At 40.8% G+C, this 10326-nt stretch overlaps 1 long non-coding RNA gene across 1 annotated transcript; it reads right to left on the bottom strand.

Moving 5' to 3' along the window:
• Positions 1-6383: 6383 nt before the first annotated feature.
• Positions 6384-10217, bottom strand: LOC148128087 (uncharacterized). Its single transcript, XR_015741351.1, has 3 exons — positions 9972-10217; positions 8470-8682; positions 6384-6638 (listed from the first exon to the last, which is right to left on the bottom strand). It is a non-coding gene; the product is annotated as an uncharacterized LOC148128087 (long non-coding RNA).
• Positions 10218-10326: the final 109 nt, after the last annotated feature.

Raw genomic sequence — 10326 nt, 5'->3', positions numbered from 1 at the left:
GGAATCTCTTCCGGGTAACATTACTTAATCGAGCAGATGTGAGGAAGAGAAAGTGTAGGACTCTTCCATTTGCTTCGGTGGGGGGGGGGGGCGAGTAGAACGTTTTAAAGCATGGAGTCGCCCAATGTTTGCTCGCACGGATCATTGTTCCGGCTGCACTAATTCCGAAGGAGGATTCGCGTGAAAGCTGCGCTTTCGAATCTGCTCCCGCTGCAGGTGGCTCAGGAATACAATCTCAGTGTGAAGTTGGCCATAGGGCACCCATAGGATTGCTGCCGTGGTGTTTGCCGAGTTGCTTTATTCTCAATCTTCCCTGGTTTATTAACATTTTATTGTAATTGGCAGCTGCTGCCAAGCCGGGCTTCAGCGATCGTTTTATACCGGAGGCATCAGCCTTTAGCTTCTGATAGGGATAGCTGTTGTTTATTGTACTCTAAAACGAAGCGCGATTTTCTTTCCATGGACTCTGCACATTGTTCGGGGCTTTTTATTTTTGTCCAGCTGCAAAAGCGAACACACATTCTGGTCCTTCGGACAGCCGCGGTCTTGTGCAAACTTACTCAAGAAATAAGTCCATGTGATGCATACAGATCATTTAGTTTGAGCAACACAATCAATCACGCAAGGGTCGAAAATCCTTCTTAAAAGTTACAAGAAAATAACATAAAATCCTATTCATAATTTTGATAGAAAGAAACGTCCCGATTTTCAAATGAATATTAAGATTCTAGGTAATATATTCTTGCATAGTCCGTAATTTAATCAAGGTTTGTGGAATACAATCCAATTAGTTGGTTTAAATATACTACCGTATGCTCTTAAGTCGGCTTGTGTGAACCCAGTTCTTACAAAGCATGATTAATAAACTAATTAGTCGAGTTCACACAACAAACTCAGTAAAAAGCAAGCAAGCTGCAATTATGGTTTAGACAGGCGCATATCTGGATATATTTATTGGAAAAAGAGAAGACTGAAATCAACCCAAACGCACTGAGATCAGGACAAGAGTATGGAGTTTCTTGGGATTCTTTAAAGCAGTTAAAAGTGAGGGATTATTTGTTCTGCTAAATGTTAAAACACAAAAGTTAGCCTCCCTTAATTAACATTACTAGCTAATTAGTAGCGCCGGGTCAAACAAAGTGGCCAAGTAAGATGCCATTGACCCGTCTAGCGTCTGGTCGTGTGAACGTCTGAACGGTTTTCCCCCAATAGAAGAAACGCGCAAGCCTTCCACCACAAGAGGTCTCTGCAATATGCCTCCCGTGACCCCAAACCCTGCAGTCTGACAAGAGCGAGCCGTGCGTGTTAAACCCCGCGGAACCGAGGGAGGGTGTGGGGGAAGAGACGACAGGGCTGCACGCCAGCCTTACTCTCTCGCTAGGGCGTTCGGGATTATAAGGATTACGTCGCTAACCCAAACAGGCATTTATCGGGGTGTAACTAAAACTCCAAACAGCTCAGCGAGATCAAAACGCGTTTGGAGATGGAAAGAACGCGACCCCAAGGGGCTGGGGGGGGGGAGGTTACTGCCTCTGTCTTGCATACACCACGGTTGTAGAGGGTAGAAAACGAATCAAGCTGCTATCGGATAATGCCAGGAATACAGTACTTCAATTTGGCTTAATCTGGTTTTCTGGCTCAGATCGTAAACAAGATGTGCACATGCTGCCAATGAATTCCATCCATTTACTTGGATGTTAGGAGGAAATGCTTTCTTTCTTACCTGCCAAGGTACGCTTTTATAATTATGAGGAAAAGCTTGCTCCCTTTCATCCTAACTTGCATAATTTTACAACCCTTTATCATCTTTCCTGCCAGTCATTTTACAGCAGTTATATGCATATTTATTTCTATTCAGAGCTTATTTTCCAGTAGCAGTTATATTGCAGGTCTAATCATAGGTTCCTCTTTTGTGGAGAAGGCACACTATTTCTACCCTCTTAAGTTTCTCCTTTTTGAAGCAAAACCTCACAACTTATTCTAGTGGTTTAATTTTCTGAGCCCTTAGAAAGAATGACTCAGAAATCCAAGTATACAGTATCCACTTATTGTGCAATAACTTTTCTGGCTGGATGATTGTTCAGATGATGAAACAGTTTCCCAAGAAATGGCATCATGCTACATTTCCGACTCCGAACAAAATGGCAGTTTTCAAGCTATTAACAACCTGCTCTATATCAAGCTAGTGGCCGACCATTGCCAGAAAAGTGATAAATACTTCAGGGCAGGGGTTCCCAATCCCTAGTCGGTGGACTGGAACCAATCCATGGCATTCCAGAAACTGGTCCGCACAAGCAAATGAAGGCCTATTTGCAGGATGCAGGCAGCATGTGAAACTGTACCCTCTCCGGTCCATGGAAAAGCTTCTCTGCAAGAAATTTTGGATCCCTGGTGCCCATAAGATTGGGGGCTGCTAATACATCTTATTCTTTAACATACAAGCTTTAAACATCAATATTGCATTTATCTCCCTCCCTCCAAACTACCCTTATAGAATGTTTTTCTTTTATAAACATCCTTTTTAACCTACAGAGTTTTTCTTTAAACTGGTACATCATTTTCTTTAACTTTCTCTTAATACAGGTACTTTCAAATAAATTTTCAATAGCTTTTGCCTACTTTTAAGAGTTACTTAAGCATAAGATGTATTAGAAAATTTGATTCAAAAGAAAATAAGTCCCTTTTTTTGTTTAAAATATTTTAGTACTTTGAGGGAAATAAAAATGGTGACAGTTCACAAAGACTACTAGGTGCAAGTAGAAATATATACTATTTCCATAGCAAAGAAGATAAAGCAGGAATGGTTAAATTGAATAATTAAAAGAGGAAAATATGTTCTTATTTGGATATTACTTCTGGAATTTGTGCTTGTGAAGAAAAAAAAATGAAATTTTGATCTTGGTTTTGTTGATTAGAAAGATTTGGTTATAGAAATGGCTAGTTATGTACTGTATTAATACGTAAAAGCAAAAAGTGGAGGTTGGAGTGTGTTTATATTGTACTGTGCTAGGAAGAATTAGAAGTCAATGCACCCCTTTTCTTTCTCTTCCTCTTCCCCCTTGTATTTCACACCTCCTTTTCCCGTTCCCTTTCTTTCCTTTCTTTCCTATTTTTTATTACTAAGATGTATTTTGATACATTTTCTCTGATATTGTTATTGGAATGCTTCATCCCAGTCTTTTGTAATAGCTGTAAAATTAAAAAGTAAATGGGAGAGGGAAAGAGAAAGAGAAAGAGAAAGAAAAGCATAATGTTTTGGCACCGAATCGGGAATGAAACTGTGTTCTGTTTCTGGATGCTGTTAGAACACTGTGAATAGACCAGGTGTGCCATCCTCATGTTTGCTTTTCAAAGGAGAGACCAACATTCCCCATCAATTACCCTTTTTATCTGCAGAAGTATTCTGATACAGTTTTTATCCTATGGTTTTATAGGAACCAGAGCAAAAGCAAAAGAATTGTAGCTTCTATGGTCCAGATTAGAATCTAATTTGGCATAAACATTTTCAGCAATTTATTAATTCAACTGGTTCAAACATAGGTTCAACTTCATAGAAAAATCTGCAGTATAATAAATCTGTCCATTTATTCCATCATCGTCTTACCAAAATTTTCAGCACTACTTGGAACTGAACCTAGGTCCTTCTATATTATCTGAATAGCATTGGATAGAGTTGTTTGCCAGAAATCCTCGTTAAGATGGTATGGGTGAAAAAAAGAACACAAGAAAATTGGAACATGTATAGAGCAAGCTGTCTCTTTCCTTTTCTATACAAGCAGCAAAAATTGTGCATCTGAGAATGCTTCCTTGTCAAAATCATTAGAAAAAGAGAATGCATTTCCCCAATGATACTAAATACAGCTAAGCACGGTGTACATGTGCATGTCAGCTGTCCCTTTCTGACATCTTCAGCAGTGAGCTGAAGCAAGAAGAGTGAGGAAATAGACATATTGAATATTCTGGAGAAAACAAAAATATCTCAATATGAAAAAGTGGCCTAGATGTCATTTTAAGTACTCCAATGTCACACAAAAAAGGAGGCCGTTGTTTTTCTTGATGCAAAACACAACAGTTCATCTGAAAATGCTAGAAAAGAAAGCCCTGTGAATTTGCAGAATCACCCGAGAGCAGTGGTGTCAAACTCGTGGCCAGATGTGTCACGTGCTGGCCACGCCTACCCCGGTTTAGCGACGGGAAAAAAAGTTGTGATATGTCACATGATGATGCGACATTCCAAATTTGACACCCGTGGCCTAGAGCGTAAGAAGTCCCAAATCAATTTCCATCATCAACTGCAGTTCTCTTCCTCCAGTTAATGCCCTTCTGATTTGAGGAATTCCCATGACTCATTCTAAGACCCCCTTTATTTATTTTTTAAACATCACTTTTTAAATAGCACTTTGAAATTCGTAATTGTAGTACATGAAGACATTCCTCGCATCAAAATAAGGCAGCTGTCCCTGTGAAATGTAGTGTGAAAATTTTAAGAATCATTTCTGACCACAATGTTTCTGAGAGACAACAAAAATAAGTATGTCCAGATGATCTTGCCCACCTTTCTGTTTCTCCTCAGGCTGGATTTAGGAGACTCGGGGGTATCAGGTAGCTCATTCTGACTGGTATCTGTTTATAATAAAGATCTTTTATGGGCAGTCTTTGGAAGAGAGGCTTTGCCAATGAGGGACTCCACATTATCATCTCTCCCAGTTTTTGATCCAAAAATGCTAAGCAAGCCTCCCCCAGAAGACCATTCCATAGACAGGGCCCCTTTGCCTAAAGGTTCTCTGCTGTGCCTTTTCTTAAAAATGGCAGTCATTGCAGATAGCAACAGCTGCCTCACTTTGGATGGCCTTGGGGGGTGGGGGTGGGGGACATGTGAAGTTGGGCATGATTAGTCTTTGATAGGACACCACCAAGATATCTCAGGGCTGAAACTAAATTAGAAATATTCATAATAAAGACAATGACAAACACTGCCATATGATTAGCAGAGCTGAGGTCCACTGGAGAGAATCTTATATTCCAAGTAGATGATATGTACGGGATTATAATCCATAAAGTTATATAGTATTAGGCTGTTCAGAAATGCAAAGGTAATGCAAATACTTTGAAGGGAAATCAAGAAACAATCAGAAGACTGACTGACAGCCAAAACTAAGCTGTGCTCAATATTTTGGAATTGACCACATACCTTTCTTAGCAACTAATTTGAATAAAGCTTTTCAAAATCCCAGACATATATATAATCTTAAAATATAGGCAACCCTGATGCTATATGGAGGATTGATTACTTTTTCTTGTTTAGATAGAATGTTATACTAGTTAGCAAATGTAGTTTTTAGCTTCTTCTTTTCCCAATGCTTTAAATAATTTATAGTAAATTATAATAGTAAGGTACATAAAAGGCAAGGCAACAACTGTTAATAGCTAATGTCATTCTCAGCAATATAAAATATTACTCATAGGCCTTGGTGAGTCTCTAAAAATGGACATGCACATTAGCATAGCACGTACTTGTCTGGTTTGGACAAATGCATTCTCCAGAATAAAGGATTATAATATTTAACTTCCTAAAAATATAGAAAGCTCAAAGCCACATTGCCAGGAACACATATTATTAAAAAAGAGAAAAAGAGCATTGCTCAAAATCCAGGGTAGTTGCCCCCTTGTGGGCCCCAACTCTCTTTTTTCGGATCCACTGAATCTTCCAAAACCTTTAAACAAGTAGAATTATTTTCTGCTGATGTTTAATGGATAATGGAGTAATTAGACGGAGTAAGAATTAACAACTTTTAAAGAATATATACACTTATTTAAAAAAACTTGTAATCAACCCCTAAAAGTGAAATTGGAGGGTGAGAAATCTTACCTCAGCTTCTCCATGTATCTTTATTTTGTCAGTGTCTTTTCCACTGTTGTTCTTGGAAGTGAAGAAGTAAACATAAGTATGCCTCTGCCTTTCCCTAACTTTAGAACATAGATAGGAAAGGGGTAGTTCAATTACTCAAAGAAAAAGCTCATATACTTTGTCAAATTTGGATCTTTTTTCCATAGAGATCCTCCAAAGAGACAAAGTATTTGTTTTATAAATAAAATCAATGATGAAAACACAACTTGCTCAATCTATTTAATAATGTGAGTTTTTTATGGACTAAAATAATCTTATCTTGTAGAACCAGTGTCACATTTCTTCTAGTGGGAATCATGACTATTTCTTGATTGAGATATCTGTAATCCCTGACTTTGACCAGGATGATCACTCCCTTTGTCTTCACAGAATGGATTTGAATCTACTCCAAACTCCAGTGTCCTATTCTCTGTATGTCACGCACAGCTAAACACTGGGATAATTAAAACTACAGACACATTTTCCACGTAAACACCATCATGAAGTGCTCTGTTTTATTGCCTGGCCATAAAGTTTTTTTCCTCTGAGCCACATAAGTGAGTCACATGAAGACAAATTAAAGGTTTCATCTATTGATGTTTAAAAGGGATCTCAACATTGGATCTGATTGAAATTCAGAGAATGCCAAATTGCAAACATATCAGTGTTCTCATAGGGTTTTATTCGCAATAATATCAGTCAAAAAAGCAGCTGAATTTTCTTCATGCATGCTGGCTCCTCCAAGGTTAAGCTGTGTCAAGAGAAGGAGAAATCAACATTATTATATTATATTATATTATATTATATTATATTATATTTATTATATTTATTATATTATATTATATTATTATATACAGGTCATAACAATTATATCTCGAAGGGAGTAAAGTTAAATTTTCCTCCCATTTGGGGGAAGGGTGGGAAGACTGAATAGTAGTAATATTGAATATGTAATGTAAAATATGTAAGTATAATAGACCAGTTGGGTCTAATGGTTAAAGCACCAGGCTAGAAACAAGGAGACCGTGACTTCTAATCCCACTTTAGGCATGAAAGCTGGCTGAGTGACTTTGGGCCAATCACACTCTCTAAGCCCAACACACTTCATAGGCTGTTGATGTAGGGAAAAATAGGAGGAGGAAGGAGCATTTGGTATGTTTGCTACCTTGAGCTATACCCCTTTAGAGGGGCATAGAAGCACTATAAAATTTAAACTATATGGCTCAATGTCGAAGCAGGAAGAACCAGTTATTTTCCTGAATATTAAGAATGTGTGTAAGGCTGTTTAAAACATGGGTGTGGAATGAGATAATAAACCAATGTCATGTGTTCAGAAAGGAACACTGCTGTTGCCAGAACATTCCTATGCTAATGTGAACTGCAAGGAAGGAAAGGCCCAAAATGTCTTTTGTTATCATCCAGCAATGAAGGAAGGGGTCAGAGCAACAAAGATCTTCACATCCCTCCATGCTAGTATTTCTGTATCTTAATCCCTTCAGCATAATTGGGATTTGGCCCCCAAAGGTTTCTGCATGCAATAGGCCCATAGGAAGGCAGCACCTACCCTGTTTCCCTTAAAAATAAGACCCAACCAGAAAATAACCCCTAGCATGATTTTCAGGATGCTTGTAATTTAAGCTCTACCCCCACAAAATAAACCCCAATTAAGATTGTAAGTTGTCAGACTCATTTAGTACCGTATTTCCCTGAAAATAAAACCAAATCAGAAAATAAGCCCTAACGTGTCTTTTGGAACAAAAAATAATATAAGAACTGATCTTATTTTGGGGGAAACATGGGTAGGTGGGTTAAATGTAAAAAATGCAGCAGGGCCAAAGCAGAAGTGCTGGATATATTAATCCTATTCTTCCTAAGGATTTTACATTTATTTATTTGTATGTTTATTTAAAAACTATGTATTATTACTGCACGAGCAAGGGTGTTCTCATTCTCAAAACTGCATTATAAAATGACAAATCATACAAATTATTTAAAGACTGCTAGAGCACATGGTCAGTTTCACTTTTGTTCATGTGTGAGAATAGTTGATTTCATGTGGCAAACCACATATGAGACACACAGTCAATCAGTCTAGAAGTTTATATATATATATATATATATGTTTAACTTAATTTGCACAGACAAATGTGCAATGCTCCTCTACTATGCCACAGGATAAATCCTGGAATGTAATAAAATTAAGAATGGTTTGGTAGATTAAACCACCATTATAATATTTTCCCACAATAGTACAGGCACCTCCATGGATAGAACTTTGCTCAGTAACTTCCCAGCTAGTTCTCCAGGTTCGATTCTCTCACTCACTTTTCTGTTCCATTTTCACACAGCCTCTCCCTTTTCCATAATAGAAGATCCTGCACTCCAGCCAAATCCCCTTGATTTCCAGACTCTGTCATCATGGTCCTTTGGGACTAGTGAACAGCCTGGGGGAGGCTAGGAAAGGCACACGAGGAGCAAGATCCAGCTGTGACTGGGAGTAGAGTCTTCTCACTCACACACAGGCATACACACATTTCCCTTGCTCTCCTGGGCTTTACAATTTAAAATTTGGAGGAACTCACCTCCTTTCCATGCAGCCCTTGGGCTCAAGACTCAAATTCCCTTTTCTACCCTTGCTCCAAACGGGCAAGGTCCAGGAAACCCACCCACAGACCCAAGGGGTCTGCTGCCATCAAGGTGGAGGTTTATCTGGGCCAGATCCATTGGTCAGGTTAACTGGTGTGCCAAATTGTTGGAAGAAAACGCCAGTCCAGTTCCAAGCCAGGAGAACAATGCTGGAAATAAAATGGAGGCAGGCTGAAGGAAGGGAAGTCTCTGTTTCTTTGGTAGCCAGAAACTGGTTGATACATGATTTTGGGGTGGCTGACAAAATGGAAGTCAAGAGTAGATAGGTTTGTATACATTCTTTGGGGCTTTGTGATTGAGATGTGCAAAAATGTGTCTTTTAATATTTTAATGGCTGATGCCAGATTCCTAGGGGGTCATGTAGTGGTCATGGCTGGCTCTACAGGCAAAAGGGGAAATGCAAATCCCAGGTGTTTGAGCTAATCTTATCAGCTTTGGCTTGCCTAATTGTGTTGCTTATTTGGAGTCTCTTTGTTTATGAATAGAATGGATACAAAATCTCGGTCCCTAAAGACCAGCCTCTTATGCTTCTGCTTGAGGCTATTTTCCGATGGCAGGAAAATGGGCTGTTTTCTGCCTTTGTTAAGATTTTTCTTCTCCTTTAGGGGAACTATTCTACCCTGCCTCTTTTTAATATTAAGAATAAAGAATATTTTAATCTGGGGGAAGAAGGGGCTTCCCACAGAAGTAAAAGCATTCCAGAAGGATTTGCTTGGTGGACCACTTTCCTTCAGTGTCCTGAAATGCAACTTCTCTGCTGATAGCATTACTTGTTTATCAAGGCCAGCTAAGAATTTGTCTGGAGCTACAAGGGACGCCCAACGTGTGAAAAGTAGGGAGACTCAGGTGGGGTGCCCATGAAGTAAGCGCACCATCCCAGCCAGGCAGCCTAGCATGCAAGATTTGCAAGCGTCTTGAATGTCCTGTTCCAGTACTAAAGATAAACTAGGTCCCTTGAGCTTTTTGCACGCACAAACGCACGCGCACGTGCATCCTAAAAGAAAAAAAAAGAAAAAGAAAAGAAAAGCAAATGAGGTAAAAAGAGCGGGGAGGGATTCCTTTTAAAAAAAAAAAAACTTCTTCCCCTTCCTGAGAACGGGGCCAAGGAAGGTTCGGCGCCGGAGCTCAAAGAGCCTTTGAGGACAGCGCGCTCCAGCTGCAAACAGCAGCTGCCTCGGCGGCCGTCCGGGAACATCCAGGGGCGCGCGCGCGCCCGCCCCGTCGGCACCGCGCGTCGCTTGGGGACCCGTCCTTCTGCTGCTTCTGCGCTTGCTACGTGCACACTGACACTGTTCCTCATGGCAAAGCCCAAGCCGGGCTGTACCATTTAGCATCCTCCCCCCCCCCCATACACCCCATACACAGCCCGAAAAGGGGAGAGAAGGTGGCGAGCCGAAGCACGCGCGCCGAAAGCAACGCACGGAGTCCCGAGACTCACCCCGGCGTGAAAGCTTGTTTCCCCGGAAAAAAAAGGAGGCTGGCTGGCGGCAACCATTGCGGGGAAGGGAGGTGTGGGAGCGCGGTACCGAAGCTCGGGCAAGTACAGTTGGTTCCTCCCTAAACTACGGACGTGCAGAAACGAACGCGCCGCACCCCGCGCTGTAACTCACAGGGAAGGGAAGGCGGGAGTTGCCCGGCCCATGGGCACGGAGAGGCTTCCCTCGGATTGGCCAGCCCGGCGGAGGGCGCGGCCGCCGGGTAGCCGGACGCAGCTCCCATTGGGCAACCGTGGCGTCACGTCACGACCTCGATTTGCATGAAAGTTAGGGCGGGGCGGGGGAGCCCAAAGGAAA

Source organism: Pseudonaja textilis, chromosome 1, assembly GCF_049901715.1.
Source record: "Pseudonaja textilis isolate UNSWEBS1 chromosome 1, rPseTex1.2, whole genome shotgun sequence".
Classification (NCBI taxonomy): Eukaryota; Metazoa; Chordata; class Lepidosauria; order Squamata; family Elapidae; genus Pseudonaja; species Pseudonaja textilis.
This window is presented reverse-complemented; position numbering and strand designations above follow the sequence as displayed.